This window comes from Sapajus apella, unplaced genomic scaffold (genome assembly GCF_009761245.1).
Source record: "Sapajus apella isolate SASKATOON/1434 unplaced genomic scaffold, GSC_monkey_1.0 scaffold36, whole genome shotgun sequence".
Taxonomy (NCBI): domain Eukaryota; kingdom Metazoa; phylum Chordata; class Mammalia; order Primates; family Cebidae; genus Sapajus; species Sapajus apella.
Window position 1 is genome coordinate 15040610 of NW_022436976.1, and position 19124 is coordinate 15059733.

General features: G+C 35.1%; 2 long non-coding RNA genes across 2 annotated transcripts in view; both read right to left on the reverse strand.

Moving 5' to 3' along the window:
- Positions 1–19124, reverse strand: part of LOC116563842 — a 92102-nt gene that overhangs the window by 63629 nt on the left and 9349 nt on the right. Inside the window, exon 2 of the long non-coding RNA XR_004274597.1 lies at positions 11823–11912. This is a non-coding gene — a long non-coding RNA (uncharacterized LOC116563842). The remainder of the gene's footprint in view (positions 1–11822; positions 11913–19124) is intronic.
- Positions 300–11811, reverse strand: LOC116563843. The gene is made up of 2 exons (XR_004274598.1): positions 7217–11811; positions 300–788 (listed from the first exon to the last, which is right to left on the reverse strand). It is a non-coding gene; the product is annotated as an uncharacterized LOC116563843 (long non-coding RNA).

A 19124-nucleotide genomic window follows, 5' to 3' on the forward strand; every position in this document is an offset into this window, starting at 1 on the left:
TTTGGAAAATTTCATATACTTATAGAACCCTAATCAACAATAAATTGTAGCATAACATGAAAGTTTAGTCATGTTTTCTTTAATGAATTTATTAACTGTTTAATGTATTTCTTGCTATCTTTATGTATTACTAATACACACACAATTTTCATCATATTAAAAGATTAATTTTAGACCAAATCGGTTAAAACTACTATAAATTCTGGATTGTATGAATATCAAATTATTTTGATTACTAAGGCATTCTCTTAACGTCCTGTTTTGATTACTATTGCTACATAGTTAATCATTCTAAAACATAGTGGCTTAAATCATTTTATTATTATCTCTCTTATTTCTGGGGTTCTTGTTCTAGGTCTCTCATGCAGTTGTATCCACATGACTGCCGTGGCTGAAGCCAGAGTAATCCCCAAATCTTCCTCACACACATGTCTAGCAGTGGATGCTGGCAGTGGTCTTGGAACTCAAATGAAACTGTCAGCCAGAATACCTATTCATGGCCTTTCCATGTGGTCTGACTTCCACACAGCATGGCAATTGGGTTCTAGAAGTGAGCCTCCCAAGTGAACCAGGCAGAGCTTTATGACATCGCCTCAGAAGTCACATAGCATCTCTTCCTCCATATTCATAAGCCTCTCAATGTCCAAAAGTAGGGAAAATGTGTCCTTCTCAATGAGAGGAGTGTCAATGTCACACTAGAAAAAGAGCATGTAGGAAAGGAGATCTTGCTGCTGCTCTTTTGAAATATACAATCTGCTGTAGGTCTCTTTGTTCCAATATCGAAAAATCTACAATCACATAATGTTGAATAACCATTAACTATCTTAAAAAGGAGACAAGATCAGACCAGCAGATTTCAAACTGGGATACGTATACTTTGGTGGCATGAATAATTTCAAGGAAATAATTTCTGCATCCTGAACTTAACATGTACACTTTCCTAAAATTTGACTGTCAGAATATTTATACTGGTTTTTCTTATCCTTGTTATCCTTGCCACACTTTCAAAAAGAGACATGCTTGTCTTTACCATTTTACTGTGGTATATTGACCCTGAGTGTAAAATCTCCAGAGTTCTAGGACAATTCAAAATATTGGTATTGGTGTTGAGAAAGTAAATGACCCTAATAACTGAATAATAAAACCTAGAATTAGTTTCAATTCTTTGCCTTTAATGAAATTGAAAGAAGACCTAATTGAGATGACAGCTGGTACATCATTAAAATAATTTCTGATGAGACATAACTATGTGATTTTTGGCATATAACTTGGAAGGAGTTCAAATATTTGAATGACACTGCTAAAACACAACCCTTTCTACTCCCATATACTTATTTATGAGAATACATTTTCTCAGATCTTGTATCTATAAAAACAAAAATAGAATAGATTGATGCCAAGCTTTGGCTCATTCTAGCAACAAGTAATATTCAGCCACAGATATATACATTTGTTGAATAAGAAATAGCTCAATAATGAGAATCATGAATACAACTAATATATTTTAGTTTTTCATGTTTATTATCTAAAAATCATTCATTATGTTTAATTAATTATATATTAACATGAATAATGAAAATTGAATTCAGAAGAAATCTTAATACCTGGAGTCTAAATCACCAAAACATTTGAATTACTCTTTCAATGTATATCCATAATTTTATGTCAGGGAAAGGGTAATTACTACAAGACTGAGGCAGAGAGAGTGCATTAAACTAGGAAAAATTTCACTGAAAAAGTGGTATAGAAATAGATGTTCAGGAAGAAGAAAAAATGAAAAATTTGTGACTGCTACAGATGAATTTTTTTAAGTATTTTAACATTGATTTTTCATGGGAATCAAAATGAATATATTCAAAGAAGATAAAACTTTTATGTTAATATTTACAATTTGCTGTAAATGATATATTTTACAATGATTTAAGCTTAAATTGAGAAATTTTAGAGGTCAATTTATTTAGAGGTCAATTTTAGAGAGATATAAGTTTTTTAAATATACTTAAGATCATTGATTTATAATCTTAATCACCAAAACAACATAAAATTTGAACGTGATTTAACAGTATTTTACTAGAGTTATTTTTGTTAGTTGAAAGAATGAATTTCTGAACATTTTCATATCCTGTTCACCTACACAGTTATATTTATTGTACATTGTGCATGTAATTGTGAGACAATTGAGTAGCACAATAAAAGAAGAAAACCTTGTTTCATTAAACCTGGCAGAAAATTGGTATGGCTGAATTTTATTATTATGCCTAAGACTAATTAATTAGAACTGAGATTTCTGGTGTTACCTAGAACTATCTTTACATACACAAAGGAACATGCCTAGAGCATAATTAGAAATCTCTTTATTATGACATTTTTGAGGAATATGAGGGATATGGAAATGTAGAGATAAATGCTTGTCCATTTCTTTTAAAGATTATTAGTGATGTTTACTGAATATAAGACATCAATATACAGATATGTACTCCTTGCACTTTTAAGTGACTCAGTGCCCTCTAAAAGCAAGCTGGTACACCCAGCCTCAAATAATCTTAATGATATTATTTATCCCAAGGCTCATCACTGGTGCCTGTAGCAGGGTAGATGCTCAAGATCTATTTGTTGAACTATTGAGTAAATGAAAAAACTGGAATATATTCAGTTAGTGAGTCAGTTAGGAAGACTTTTCCACTTTCAGAAATGTTCTATTAAAGTACAAATATACATTGTACAGTGTTCCCAAAAGTCAGCCCACACTCTGACTGCTTTAGCGTGACCCACTGCGTGTTGTAAATTTAACCTTCTGTACCCTCACCTTATACTACTAATACTGAATACTTTAAGCAACATGAGGGCCAAGAATCTTCTTTTCTAACAGTCTCCCCAGTTGACTGACATGGACAGAATTGACAGGAAGCTGAAGGATCAGTTTTGGAAACAAGAAAATCTAGGGCAGATTTATTCAGAGAATGAGAAAACAGGAAAGACAGGCTGAGTCTCAGGGGGAAAATAGTCTGGTCAGGGCACCATTGCTGGAAATGAAACAATGCTAAACATTTGTTTCACTGTGCTCACGATTCAAATTTGAGGAAAATACTCACTGCAGGACTACCCAGGGTCAGGTTGGTACCTTTCGTTTAGGGTGAGGTAAGGACCATGATTAACAGTTTCACTAGACTGTAGCAGATCAAGAAGAGGTTTTTCTATACACATAAATCAAAATGCTGGTAGAAATTAGTAATATTTTCTAGGAAGCCAAAAATAAAAATTATGGACATAAGGCTATACACAATGGAATGCAGTGCCTCATAAAGTAGCATGTGTCCTGTCAGAGCTAAACACCAGACTTTCACTCAACTGGAACCCTATAGAAAGAATTCCTGCCTCAAGTGCTATTGGATAACCTTGAAATTTGTCTCCCATTCTGAGAGTCTGTTGCTCTGTATTACTAATTGAATTCCAAAATCTACATGTATCTACTTTTAGAGGGGCACTGAGTCACTCAAAAGAGCAAGGAATACATATCTGGATATTGATGTCTTATATTTAATAAACATCAATAATCTTTAAAAGAAATGGACAAGCATTTAACTCTATATTTCCATATCCCTCATATTTCTCAAAAATGTCATAATAAAGAGATTTCTAATTACGCTCTAGGCATGTTCCTTTGTGTATGTAAAAATAGTTCTAGGTAACACCAGAAATCTCGGTTCTAATTAATTAGTCTTAGGCATAATAATAAAATTCAGCCATATCAATTTTCTGCCAGGTGTAGTGAAACAAGATCTACAGTATCTACATGTCTGCCAGATTCCTGTTAATATCCAATTCAGTGTTTACAAATCAATCAAACTTTGTTTGAAATCCTTTAGAAAAACTAAATAATTGATCACAATGGTAACTTTTTTGCTGTGTCTAATGATAGAATACTAGGTAATGTTTATTGTAGGAAAGAATAATCAGTCATCATCTGCTCAGTTCTAGGCCCTTTTAGCCAACCTAACTCCTTCCACCCATCATATGCCCACTGTTCCATAAAGAAAAAACCTTAGTTATCTTATCCCCATCATTGTCAAATTAGGACATTGTCAAAGAACCACCTGTTCACTCCCAAAAGACATTTTCTCTTTTCATATCTTCTTTCTTGGCTAAAAGTTGTTTGGCCTAATTTTGGCCCAGAAAATCTAATGTTCTTTCTTTCCTCTGACAAATGTCTTCTTTCCTCTGGCAGATTTGTCAATCCCTTGGGCTCACTGCATTTCCATGGTCCTGGGTAAGAATTGCATTCTCTTCACCATCCTGGAACCTAATTAATAATCCCTTCTCCAACATGGTTCATGTTGGCCAGATCATTCTCCAACCCCCATTTAAGCAGAAAAGTTTAATTAAATATGTGACATATTTAAATAAATATGTCACATGGTTGAATATGGAGAGGCCCACTATTTAGCCAGGAAGTAAACTTTGACAGAACATCCAAATAGTTAAATAACTTCATAGCCACATCATTTTTCAGGAATTTAAATTTGTATGTGACTTTTCTGATTCATGTCATTATTCTTTCAATGATAGAATGGACATGGTACACTGCTCTGTGAGGAATACCTCATTACCTTTCATAGTTCTCTGAAGTTCATAGTGTTGCCTAAAAATATCTTTTCACCAGAAGAGCCCAGAACAGCACTTAAAAGAGAGCTGTGTTTGCCATTACACTAATCTTAGTCAGTAGACGCCAATGGATTATTAAACAGCATGCTGCTCATAAATCAACACACATTATACTTGTACTTACCTGCATTTTAGTCTTTAATCTGTGTACTGAGTGACATTTAATGTTACACTAATGTAAGAATTGCCTTTTATCTCTATGGTTTGTTTTGGATTATTTTCTTTAGCATATTTACCAATGACCAATCTCTTCAAAAATTCATACATACTGATGATCTATGTAACATATCCAGGAAAATAACTTTACTTCTCTCAAGGAAAAAATGATGAAAAGCAACTTTTTGACAACATAATCATGCTGTCGTTGAAGCTTTTATTGGTGCCACAAAGAAGTCAATTCTAAAATAGGCCTGTAATAGAAGCTCAGTGGCTATTCACCTGAACTCTGTTCACACAGAAGGTGATATTGGTTCAAGCATTATTAAAGCACATGAAAAGATAAAAAGTATATGCCATAAAATTAACTCCAAAAAATTGACTAGTTCTGGGTAGTAACCTGATAATTTCGAGAATTCCAGTTGTTGTCCAATGCTAAGGTATGTGAACTCAACAGACATAATTCTTACCTGGCAAGAATATAGCTCCTAATTAACATTTGAGGGATAACAGGAAAATCTACACCAGATACAGATAAGCAGGATGGACGCACTGGCTAATAGCACTGAACCTAGCATTAGGAGATCTGATTTGATCTTACACAAACCAGTGGCTATGATACTACATATGTCTTTGAGCCTACATTTCATGATCTTTAAAATGAAAGCAAAAACACTTCTCTCACAGGGTGGTAGAGACAGTAATGGGAAATAATAGATATAGAAATGCTTTGTAAATTCTAAAGTGGCCTAGAAATATAAGATACTATCTCTTCTGTTTCTTGTTAGTGCTATACCATAAGCTATCAAGGCAAAGTGATAGTCCTGGAAAGCACAAGTTTAAGGCAAAACATTTGTCAAAGAAATCCCATTGGAAGAAACAATATAAACAAGTTTAATAAATAGTCTTTCCTATGCTTCTGGATACAGCAGTAAATAAATTACCAAAGATATTAAATAAAAGCTTCTATTAAAAAGGTTGCGCTAAAATGCACATAAAGCCCAAGAGATCCATTCCATAGGAATTCATACAGTCAACCCTAGCAATGTCTGAACTGGTTTCCAGGCAAACTGTCTCAAAAATGAATCAACTGGAGTTACCATCGCAACACCAATATAAGTGAATGTAGTGGCGTGCTGGTCCTGGAGTATCTACATGTCTGCTAGATTCCTGTTAATATCCAGTTAAATAAATAACAAGCTGAAAAAATGGAAAAAAGCCATTGCTTATGTCAGTGATAGAAAAAATATGTCTAGAAATAAGGAAAGAATTAGTGATAGAGTGGAGCACACAGAATAGCTACCACTTTAAAAGGTATGTGGACTTAGGCTTCCCAGAAGTCCCAGACCTGTCATTTTCCTAGCTACTATCACTTCTTACACCAAAGCTGTCAGGTTTGAATAATAGAACAGCTTCTGTACTTCTCTGGAAACCCAGTTCACTGAGAGGGAGGCAATTTAACTATCCCTCCACAGTCCTGGTTCTTTCTTCCCTGACAGATGCAATGTCTTCCGAGAATGAACTACAGCAATGATGAAAAATGAGAGTCGAAGAAAAAAATTGTTACAAATTCAAACTAAAGGATCGGTAAAATAGTTTAATAAAGTAAGCAATATAATTTTAGAGCTAAAAACAATATCCTCCAAACCAGAATTTTCTTCTCAGTCTTCTTTAGTTGGTTAAGACTCTACTGTTCTTGGCAGTTACTTAAGCTCAAGTATATTTGATCATCCTTATTATAATCTTTAAATTCTACAAAATAACAATCACTTGGATAGATAAATTGTGGTATATTTATATACTAGAATATCATCAAACAATGAAAATAATTGAACTACAGATACATTCAACAGCATGCATAAATCTCATCAACATTGTTAGGTGAAAGAAGTTAGACACAATGTCTTTTATGTAATGACAGATACATAGAATAAAAAAATAGTCACCCCTGGTCCATGGTGTTAGATGTCAGTGGAGTTTCCTTGAGGGAGAAAGACAGGTATACTCTTTGAAAGGGGCTGAATGGACTTTTTGATATATTGGAAATGTTTCATTTTGTGATCCGGGTAGTGGTTTCAAAGGTGCATTAACTTTGTAATAATCTACTGAAATGTGCACTTCTGTTTTGTGCACCTTTCTACATATTTAAAAAATATGTAAGTTTTTAGTTTGTACTTTAAGATTGACCATGATTATTTCCCAATGTGTTACTCCAACCTCACCCTCAGGTTGCCTCACTAAATATTTTATTCCAACTATGTTACTTTATTTGCGCATCTCAAACAAGGTTATATTATTTTTTAACCCTGTTATTTTGCTTATGCTCTTTCTCACTAAAAGTCATCATCTATGTCTCTTCATATCAAAATCCTAACCATTTTTCAAAACTCAACTATACCTCTCTTATGTAGCCTTCCTTCATTTCAGCAAGTGTTCATTATTCATCCTCTGAGTTGCAATGATCATTTGAACTTCTCTCATCAACTTGATTTTAATTACCCCTGAATTTAAAATAAGTTTATTTGTTTTATTACCTAACAGGTGTACAAATTATTGGAGGGCCGGGAACTGTATATTACATATCTTGAAATTCCTTTCCTTACTTCATATATTAGCAGTACATGGTGCTAAGTGGCTAACTGGATGAGTGTGTGAATAAATGAACAAGCAAATAAGCCACTGAGCCAATTTTTTATAAAACATCTATAATCACTATACACCTCCGGGGGGCCCTTGGATCAAGTTTCATCCCAGTCCAAAAGTAAGGGTTGGTAAGTCCTCCAGTGTCCTCTTGGTTCTGGCCAACAAATCAGTAGATGAATGGTGGAAAGTTATATAATATCTTGTATCTTACTACACCCCAAAAGTGAGAGAGAAACAGACTGAAAGGCCAGAATTAGTAAATACACTACCTGTCCAAGACAACATTGTGAAATAAGAAGTTGTTTCTTCTCTACCTTTCCTCCAAGGATCATGCATTTGTCCACTCCCACCTCCACACTCTCTTTATCCTCTTCCTCCTTTATTTTCAGAGGTCAATAGTGACACCTGTGATCGCTGTATTAGAGTTATCTAAAGAAACGGAGCCAATAGGATATGTGTATGCAAATTCCATGTCAAGAGCAAAGCAAGAAGGTTATTGCAGGATCTACTCTGCAAGGTTGTCAAAGGCCTATGTTCTTGGCACATGACTGAGGCAAAGCTCCACCAGATGTCCTTATACTGACACTACTGGCTTAAGGGATGGCAGGCAGCCCGATACCTTTTTCCTGAAATGTCCCTCCAGCATCCTCTGCTGAGAAAGATTAACATAGGCCTCACTTTAAAGGAGAAATACTAAAAGGAATTGTCTGTTATCATAGAATATATATTGAAGGGTGAATTTGGAGCGAAGAGGCAATAACTTGATAACTGGCATCAGGCTATGAGTATCATTTATGAGAGCCAATAAATTCTCTTTTGGTTTTAGATATTTTCAGCTGGATTTTCTGAATATTGTACTGAAAGACTGTTAACTGACAAAAGGCCGAGTCCTCATACCACCTAGAGCAAAGAAGAGTTTTTCATTGAATATTGCATGCTTTTCTGAGTCTTTCTGCCACTGTTTTCTCTCAAAACCTTTCTACTCTGGTCCCATTTTTTTTTTTTAGTTAAAATTTGACTTATTGTCTTTGATATATATGTTAACAGCCTGTCAACAACATATGTTCATTTTAATAATACAATTCTAAGAAATAAAGGTTTTAAAACAGAAGAATGATAGAGTTAGGTATCTTAAAAAGTTGATAGAATATCTTAGGACAATCTGCACTTTGGTTTTCCTCAAATAATTAATCTATAATATATAATAATAAAATAGAATTAGAATTTTTAATTCAATTACGATTGCTCTCAAATTTGCCTGATAATACTAGAATTTCACCTTGACAACAAAACCCAAAAAGAAAGCATTATTCTCAGTATCAATTAAAAGTACCTAAGTAAGCAACTTTAATAGGGTTTACATGGGCTATTTAAATTAAAAGTGAGATATCTAATGCAAAAGACAATTGCTTTATGTGTTATTTTTGAAAACGGAAGTGTCAGAAAGTAGGGGAGTTAAGAATAATAAAAACTGTACACAATGGTAAAAAATGTGTTGGTGGCTAAAATAATTACTCTATGAAGTAGACTCCCAAAGAATATATAAAAGGTCCCAATTAGACAATATTGCTTCTTTGAAAAGTTTCATTTTAAGATTTAGGCTAACATATATCTTTTTTTTTCTTGGTTTCAGCAATTTCTTCTAACTGCCTCAGTAGTCTTGTCTTCCTCAGGTTTTATAACCACAAAGTTTATTATTAAAAAGTTTTAGTTCACATCAAATACTTTCTGTGCTATTTGGGAAAAGTATCTAGGGGAAAATTCAAGTAAGAAGAGTAAACCCAATTTAACAGAAAACATGAAAAATTGTTGATGAAGGGCTTTCTGTTTGTGTGTGCTCAACCCAAAGGAAGCATTGGACTGGCTCTGGGAGTGGGAGGCAGTGTGAAAAGATGCAGTATCTCCTCCTCTGCCTGCTTGTGTTGGATAAATGGATCATTTAATTGTCAGTTTGGCTGAGACTGAACATCAACATTATACAGGAAAGTCCCAAAGGTATGCAGCAGAGGGGATGCTATACCAGTTTCCTTCACTTGATGCTATTAAATGAGCTCACAGTCTGTAAGATAAAAGCTGGATACATTGAAGGCCAATAAGTACCTAGTTTTATAGCAGTGCTTTATGTTCAATCTCCTCACGAGTTTATACATGTTTCTATGAAAAGATTGCATCTAAAACAATGCTCTTAACAAATGAAATTTACAAGAGAAAAAATCCCTGTGAATTGCTATATTGATTAGTGTTTTTTTCTTTCAATAACAGTAGTACAATAGTCAGTTACAATGTCTGAACATTCTAAGCCCTAACAATAGATATTACATTTTATTTAAAATTTCATAAATACATTCTATGCTCATTTAGAAATTTTTTCCTTTGTTACACATAAAGAACATTCAACCATTCTTTCCACAAAAACTTATTTGTTACTATCTATATGCCAGGAAACCATAATTTCTGCCTTTACAAATCTGTCTAGCATATGAAAAGGTGTTTTGCTATAAAAATCTGTGATTATCATGTGTTAAATGGGCACCACACTTCAAGCAGAAATAATATTTTTATATAGTGATACAATTTCCAGAGTGTACACACACATACATATATGCATGGAAAGAGAGAGAGAGATAATGGTAATATTCAGTATATTTACCAACTTCTATAGCACACATTCCAACAAACCAAAATGCAAACGGAATAGACTGATTTGGGAAAAAAACTGCAGAGTACAGAATCTCAGCCATTATGTCCACTTGCAAGCATGGTTTAGCAAGCTCCCACTGATCCAAAGACAGACGGGACCTTTTCCCCATCTTCCCATTGTAACATGAGAACTTAAAATAGGTTATAATATTGGAAATTAGAAATTGATCATTAATACATATTTATTACACCATACTATGTGTCAAAACTTTGCCTGGTATTCAGTTGTAACAAGCCAAGTTTCAGGTTACTAAGGAATAAATATAAAACAAACAATAAGCAGGGAGTACAATGAGAAAATATTGATTGTGGTAGAAGCAAGGCTGAGGAGGAAGTTGTAGAAAGAGATTGGGGAAAAGGGCATCATTATTAGAGCAAGAACTTGCAAGCGGTAGAAGGTTTGAGGTCAAAGGGAAAGTGAAAACAAGGAAGAATGACTATGGTGAAGGAGGAAAGAAAATAAGGATGGATAAGAAATGTAAATCAATTTAAAGTTGTGGGAGAAGTATAATAAGTCCTAAACTTATCACAGGAATTTGGAAAGAAAGAAAGAGGATCATCCAGAATGAAAAGAATAGATGAACTTTAGGAAGAAGTTATAAAGGAAAATTTTTCATGACTGTAACAACTATTTCCTCTGTGAAGTAGGGAAAGTGATCTGCTAAAAATAGAGTGAAGCATTAAGTACAAAGTTGAAAAAGTGGCAAAAAAAATTAAAAAGAAAATGTCATGGGAAATAGGTAAACATCTGTAAAGATTTCCTAGAAAAAATTGAGAGTCTAGCAGAGGTCAGAAATCATAAATGTATAAGGCAGACAATCAACATGGTTATGTAATTTGCTCCAGGATTATTCAGTTCCTGGTTTCAGTATCAGAACAAACAGATGGTTGGGTTATTCTAGAACTGAGGATTAGGAATAATGCAATGAGAAGAAGGTCATGAGAGTGTTGGGAATTAAGAGTGTCAGTGAGAGAGAGGTTTAACTGAATGACTGTGGGTTGTCAGCTGGAGTGAATAAGGAAATGAAGCCAAAGAAGGCGTATTGATCAAGAACATATGGAACTGACAAATTACAGAAGAATCAATGAGAGTGAAGAGCAGTTACTCCCCTGAATAAAATCTCTCAGGGTATTCTGCAGCCTAGATGATAAAGTACAGTTTACTTCTTAAAACATACAAGACTTTTAATAATCTTGCCTGCCTCTCACGCTCATTTCTAATTCCTTCTCCCTAATGCCTCCAGGCATTCTGTTTGTCCTGGCAGGCAGGCCAAATATGATGCTTTCTGTCTTCATGTTACTGCTGTTCTTTCAAAGAGCTCCTCTTCTCCTAAACTTCATCTCCTCTATTCACTAATAAACTTCTCAGTCTTCAAAATCCACTCAAGAATCTCTTTCTTATTGAAATTACCTGTAGTAATTAGTCTCGAAAAAGTGGTTGCCAAAATTTCCTTCCACCCTTATACACTCTTGCCATTACTTTCACCAAAAAAACTCTTGATTCTCGGCAGACCAACACAATGATGCAGAACTGACACTATTCCAGTTCCAACCTAACCCAACTGCCATGCTGCAAAGAAGTTCAGGTTATCCGGCCTGAAGTATGAGACACCATGGAGAGAGAAAATCATAGACAGAGAGATGGCATATAGCACCAGTACCTCCGACATATGAGTGATGTCTTCTTTGCCATTCCTGCTCATCCCAGCCACCAGTTGAATGGAGGAGGAGCCCAATCAACCCATAGAATTCTGAAAAATAAGAAATCATTTCCCTTTTAAGCCACTATGTTTTGGGGTTTAGTTATTCATTTATAAATAAATAGTATCTCTCTCATTTTCAACCTATATGCAACTGTTCAAACTTTCTACTGTATCACACTACCGTACCTATAATATATCTGTATTATTTTACCTATCACACTAGTATTGCAAAATTGTTTTTAAACATCTGCTCCCTTCCTATTCTGTGAGATGAAACAATGTTTCAGTGCTAGGGTATGTTTACAGTACATGTGTGTGTATATGGATGTGTTGTGAGTGTCTGTGTTCTAAGCCCTAGCACATAACATATGACGTGTATTTAGTAATTGACTTGAACTACATTAAATATGGATTGAGTTAGTGAAAGGGAGAAAGAGAGAGCTATGAGGTCTGGTCATTAGAATTTCATGGTTAAGTATTCCATAAAAGGAGCAGTTCCCTGATTGGAAGTGAAGTTGGCTTAAGGGTAGTCTAGGAATTCAGGTGGGGAGGTAGAATCATCAAGCATGTGGATTTATGACCTAGTACAATTACAGAATTTGTGTGGAATGGAATATGGTGATCCAGTGGGAAGAGACTGTGAACTTCAGAAAAAGAGGCTGTGAGTGACAGCTTTCCAGTGAAGAAAAAGGCTCTTAAAGTAATAGTAAACCATTAAGAATATGCTGGTTTAACGTTCTGCCCAATGTATGCTCAAGGGAGAAGTAAGTCTCCATTTAACAGACTTTTGTGGAAGTTGTACCTTCATTAAAAGAAGTTTTCCTCTAACTCAACTGAGTACACCTTTTCAGTCTCCTCTGTTGACCCCTCGTGTTCCACTGTCACTGAAAGCTTTCTACACAGTCCTCTGCCATTTTCACTTAACATTTGTTCTTTGGGCCATGTGAGTCACCTCCCATGGCTTCGACCATTACTTATTCACTGGTGTCTCCTACAGCTGAACTCTCTGACTCCATTTCTTTTATGAGCCCTCAGCACTATTATTTATAATTCTTTTCTGAATATCTCCAGTGTTTGGTCTACCACTTATGTCAAATTCAAGATATTAAGGGACAAACTGATTACTTGCTATTCAAAATATGTTTTTTCATCCTGTATTTCATAGTCCAGTAAATGGCATCCCTGGCCACTCCATGAGTATAGAAAGAAAGAGTCAGCACAGTGGTTAAAAGCTTGGATTCTGGAATTAATCCAAGAGAATATGCTCACATCTGGCCTTCATAAATTACTAACTGTATAGTAATTCTAGTCTGCTCAGGCTGTTGTAACAAAGTACCAGAACCTGGGTCACTTAAAACAGACCTTGATGTCTCTCAGTTCTGGAGGCTAAGAAGACCAAGATCAGAGTTCCACCATGCTCAGTTTCTGGTGAGGGCCTTCTCTGTGGCTTGCAGACAGCTGCCTTTTTGCTGTGTTCTTACACAGAGCTACTTCTCTGGTCTCTTCTTATAAGGGTACTAATGTCATCATGAGCACCTTTATGACCTTATCTAAACTTATTTACCTCCCAAAGGTTCCACCTCAAAATGTCATTACATTGAGAGTTAGGGTTTCAACATGTGAATTTTGGGGGCACAAAATTCAGTCCACAGAAACAACCTTGGCAAATTACTTTTCAGAGATTCATTTTTCTCACCCATCTTCAAAAGCCTGTGAAGAGTAATAAATGCTTATCCAAACCCTCAAAACTAATCATACCAACTAGATCTCTTGAAGCCATTCTTAACTTCTCCCTTTCCCTTAGTACCCACCTCTTCCAAGCAACTGACTGCCAAATTCCTTCTAACATTCAAAAATTCTCCATTTCTAAAGTGTATTTTAATATATGCATTTGTCCATCATCACTTCCACTGCGCTAGCGCAGGCCTGAACGTATTTCAACCAGCCTATTCCTGACCTCGTCTAACCCATCTTTTACACCATTGCCAGACATAATGTTTTAAAAAATATAAACCTGATCATAACCTTTTTCTTCATTTTCAAATTTTTTTTCAGTAGCTCCCTATTTCCTACAAAAGTCACACCAAACTCTTTAACATCTGATATTTACGGTCTTTCTCCGAACTACCTTTCCAGGGCCATTCTACATAATTTCCCACCATTCCCTATATTTCCCAGTCATTCTCTGAACATACTCTTCTGCCTTCATGTCTATTTCCTTTCCTAAATCCTCAGCCCCTACTTTTCCCACTGAGAATTCCTGCTCAAACTCCAAGACCCAGCTCAAATGTGATTTCCTTTCTCTTGTCTTCCCAAAAGTCCCAAGTGACATAGATTGCTCCTTCATCCGTTTTCCCACAGGGATGTATACAAATATGTCTAGACTTTATCGCACTATAGTATAGTCATTAATATACTTGTCTATCTTCCCAGATAGACTCTGAGCTCCTTCTCAGAAGCAAGAATAGGAAAATATTTATTTTTGCATTAAAAGTCCATAGCATCGTTCCTGGAAAACACTAGTTAGCATATGTAAGATGCTGGATAAATGTTGGTTGAAAGAATGAATAAACTATGTAACTTCAATGGTGCCTGCTATATATTAACATATTAAGTTCAGATTTTTCAGGTACATATAAAAAGTAAATTATGAAAACTGGGCATTGAAAGAAGTAGATTATCTATAAGTATTTTTCCCAATTTTAAAATTCTATAATCTTATTGTGAACTGAGCTAAAGCTCTTCTCCAGGCATATAGGATTAAAGTCTTGTCTGAGATAGACTTAAATTTGTAGATAGGATCTAGTGGGTTGTTTAAGGTATATTTACAATTTATTCTATTAATAAACCGTATTTTATGAATTTTATACTTTTCAATTAAATAAAATTGAATTATATGCAATCATAGATCTTTTAAAATGGTAACATGGTGAAAAAAGTGTCTTGTTTTGTTTTTTTCTGAAACCTTGTCAGCTTGAGTGACATGTGAGTACCCAGCACTAAGCATCTGTTAGGGAAATCTTATTACTCTGTGTCTATCACTAGAAAATTGGAACAAACGTTGCAAGACCTACACACTTAAAATGTTATGATGTGTTTTTAAAACTGCTTTCCACAGAAAGCCTTTTATTTTACTAGAAAATTATAAGCAAACAACGCTTGTTTAATGGCTTTCAAAGTATAAGCACATTTTGTGTCAAAATTGTATCACTTTCAACTGCTGACTTGTGTGACAAAGCTGTCAGGCCCTGGTGCCCAAGAAGATAGGGCACCATGGCAGAAATTTCTTACTGAACAATATATAATGTATGCTCAATTAAACCAACACAATGTGTGTAATGGTCTAATTCTATCTTAGAATGTACTGCTAGCTTTCTGTTCTGGAATCAGAATTTTCCTAATGCCTGGATGTTTTGTTGAATTCCCATGTAAGAAGTGACACAACCTTTGAGTTTATATCTCAGGGAAGGTTGGGCTCTTTTTTCTTTCTCCTTTAACATTCAAAAATTCTCAAAAATATTACCTTCTTAATCTGATAATCTATGTATACTCTGCTCCCTTTCCAAGCCTCTCTTAGCTTATTAAATATCTTAACAACTAAAAAAAAATGCATGAAATGCTAAAATTACAGCCAGTTTTTCAGAGAAATCAATTGTTGGTTATAGTGTTATTTTTCTCGAGAAACATTCCCAAGTCATTTATCTCTTCAAATATCAAAAATATCTATATGTGCTTCAAATGAATGCGATGATAATAAAATATAATGGAAAAATCCTGGAAAATTCCAACGTTCCTTATATTGTTTGTTAATTGACAAGTTTATAACAACTTTGCTGCTCTAAGCCAGCAGGGATTACCCACAGAGGTGGTAGATGCTAGCTTTTCCACAAAATATGGCAATAAATAGATAACATTTAAAATATATATTTTCCTATATGTCCTAAGAAAATATGCTGCTAAACATGAATTCCCCATGATAGAAGGATATTGTATGTTACTAAACTGCCATCTACTGGATTTGTTCACCCAGTACACAAAATCATCTATAAACTTGTATTTTTCAAGGAATACGTGACTTTTTTTTCAGCCATTTCCTGACTTTCTTTATTTTCCTACTTCTAGCAATGAGTGCTACTAATGACCAGGAAAAAAAAAATGTTTCAGCTAATTATAGTCCAACCAAAGTTATTCACATCATTTAAGACTTAGATTGATTAATCATAGTGTCATGAAGACGTGTCAATTTGAGACACGAAGAGGTTTAGAGAGGTTTACACTTTCCAGAGTGCCACCTGTCTCCAAAGGGCACATTCATTAAGAAGCTCCAGGTGCAAGTTGTGGAAGCAACACAGCATAATGAAGTCCTTTGCCTCCTTGCGCACCTTTTGATTAATAACATCCTCCTTCAGTTCTAGCAGATTGTACACCAGTGTATGCCACAAGAAACCTAAAATACAAGCCTACTTTTCTGTCTTTCTTTGAATAGAGTAAATCACCATGTATCTATGATCAGAATCAAAAGAATTAACAAAATAAGGTATTTGTGGCACAATCTACTTTTATAAGGAAAAACAGCTAATAAGATGACTGATAATATTTATTTGATAAAAATGTTTAATATGTGTCACTGATCAAATTCCACCTAATCTATCTTCTCTGTTCTATGCTCACACATGGAAATGCAACTGATATTTGTCCAGGCATGGTGGCTCACCCCTGTAAGCCCAGCACTTTGGTAGGCCAAGGCAGGTGGATCACCTGAGGTCGGGAGTTCAAGACCAGCTTGGCTAACATGGTAAAACTCTGTTTCTACTAAAATTACAAAAACTTAGCCAGGCATGGTGGTATGCACCTGTAATCCCAACTACTCGGGAGGCTGGGGCAGAAGAAATCCTTGAACCTGGGAGGCAGGGGTTGTTGTGAGTCAAGATCACGCCATTGCTCTCCAGCTTGGGCAATAAGAGCAAAATTCCATATCAAAAAAAAGAAAAGATGGGGAAAATGGCATTTATTAAATACTATTTACTAGACATTTTCTTTATTTTTCTTTTCTTTCCTTTTTTTTTTTTTTTGAGACAGAATCTCACTCTGTCACCCAGGCTGAATGCAGTCACAATATCTTGACTCACTGCAACCTCTGCCTCCCAAGTTCAAGCGATTCTCCTGCCTCAGCCTCCCATATTTAATAGACATTTTCATGGGCACTATCACACTTTATCTACATAGCAGCCTGGTTAGGTAAATATCATTAACCTTGTTGTCATCACTGAAAGTGACTGAAGTTCAGAATGATAATAAGAGCTAACACTTATTGACTACTTAATATTTTCCTGGCATTGCCTTCATTACTTTAGAAGAATTGACACAATGAATTCTCAAGACTTCATTATGAAGTACACATTATCACTATCCTCATTTTGTTAGAGGTGACTCCAAGAAGCTAAGTAACTTGCCCAACATTATGCAAATAATGTGCAATAGAGTCTGGATTTAATCCCAGGCAAACTGGTTCCAATGCCTGTACCTGTCAACCTCAACATTATACAGTTTATGAATGTGTGTGTGTGTGTGTGTGTGTGTGTGTGTGTACTTTAGTATTAAATGGCCTATATTATTGTCTTGTTTCTAAAAATTGGTAATGGTGTATTTATTGTACAGGCATTGTACATGCATTATCCGTTTGAAATATGCACATATATTATCCCCATTTTACTTTGAAAAAACGGAGGTCTGGAGAATAACAATAATAAGAATAATCACAGCAAACACTCACATATCACAAACCATATGCTAGATATTCTTCATACAAAGAGTTTTAAACATAGTACATATTTAATACTGGCAACAACAAAATGATGCACTGTTATTACTAATGTAAGGAAAAAGAAAGGTGGCACCTTGACCAAAGTTGCAAGGCTAGCAGAGCAAGAAATCTAGTTCCAAAGGCCCATGATTTTATCCACTACTCTAGACTTTGAAACAATAGTCATTCCTTGTTTATTGCAACAAATGTTTGCAACACACATTAACTATAATAGCATTCGTCATAATCAAACATTTTGTTGCATACCAAGTAAAATAATTATGCACATTTGGTAGAGAGTGAAAGGGAATCACGCCTGTACAGTTTCACATTGGTCAGGCTTATGCATAGTTTCAATAGTGGTAAAAATAAAATTCCTCTCTTCATTTATCCTACAAACATTGAGCACTAACTCTGTTCCAGGTGCTTGGGTAGTGAAAATAGGGTTCACATTATTCTGTGAAGAACTGGAGATACATAAAAGCAAATAGGTAATTACAACATAAAGGGATAATTGCTAAAATGAAGTTTTGCTTCCTAAGTAAAAGCCAAAGCTACAAAACACTATATGCTGCCTGGCTTCACGGCTCCAAAAGAGGTCATACACAGGGTAAAACTAGCAAAAGAAGAAAAAGGCAGAAGAACATTCTTTCATAAATATATAAAATAAGGTGTTAAAATTGTTTTAGTAGTTGCAATATTACTTAAAATTCTGATAACATTTATGTCTGAACTACAGGTGGAAGTTCAAGACAGCTTCATGATATATATATTCCTTGTTTCACATCTGATACTTTTCTTTGTGTACTACTCCTTCCCAGTGGGTTTGCCTGGTCCTGAGTTCCCAAGTCCTTCTAATCTGGCTCGTGTCAAATTCAAACTATCATATTAATCAGAATTTATAGTTGCAGGTAACAGAAACCCAGTGAAATTTAGCTTAAGCAAAAAGAGAGTGTGCCGACATGACTTAGATGACTGGGAAGTCCAAGAGATAAACGTGCCTTAGAGCTAAATTCAGGGGTCCAAATGCTATATTTGGAGTTCACTTTCTTCCTTCACCCCCCTTCCCTCTCTTTAATTCTCTCCATCTGTCAGCTCTTACTGTGTCTGCTTGACTTCTTTTTGTGGGTACTCTCTATACATAGTGGATCTCACATTCACATGCACCAGGTTAGCAACTCTAATGAAGAAAAACTTCTCTTTCCCAGTAATCTGAAATGAATCCTCAGGAATATTCTGGTTGGTCTTGCCTGGTTCATATATTCATTTTTCAGTCAATCACCATGATTAGGTGAGCCAACATATAAAATTTGATGATTGAAAAGGACTCACAAAAATCTGAAATAGCATCAAGCTTTCCTAATAATTTCAGGAGTACAGGCAATCAAGAGACAAAGACAGAGCAGAGGAAGTCTGGGACATTCCGTATGGCTTTGCCAGATGCTTCCCAGCCACTG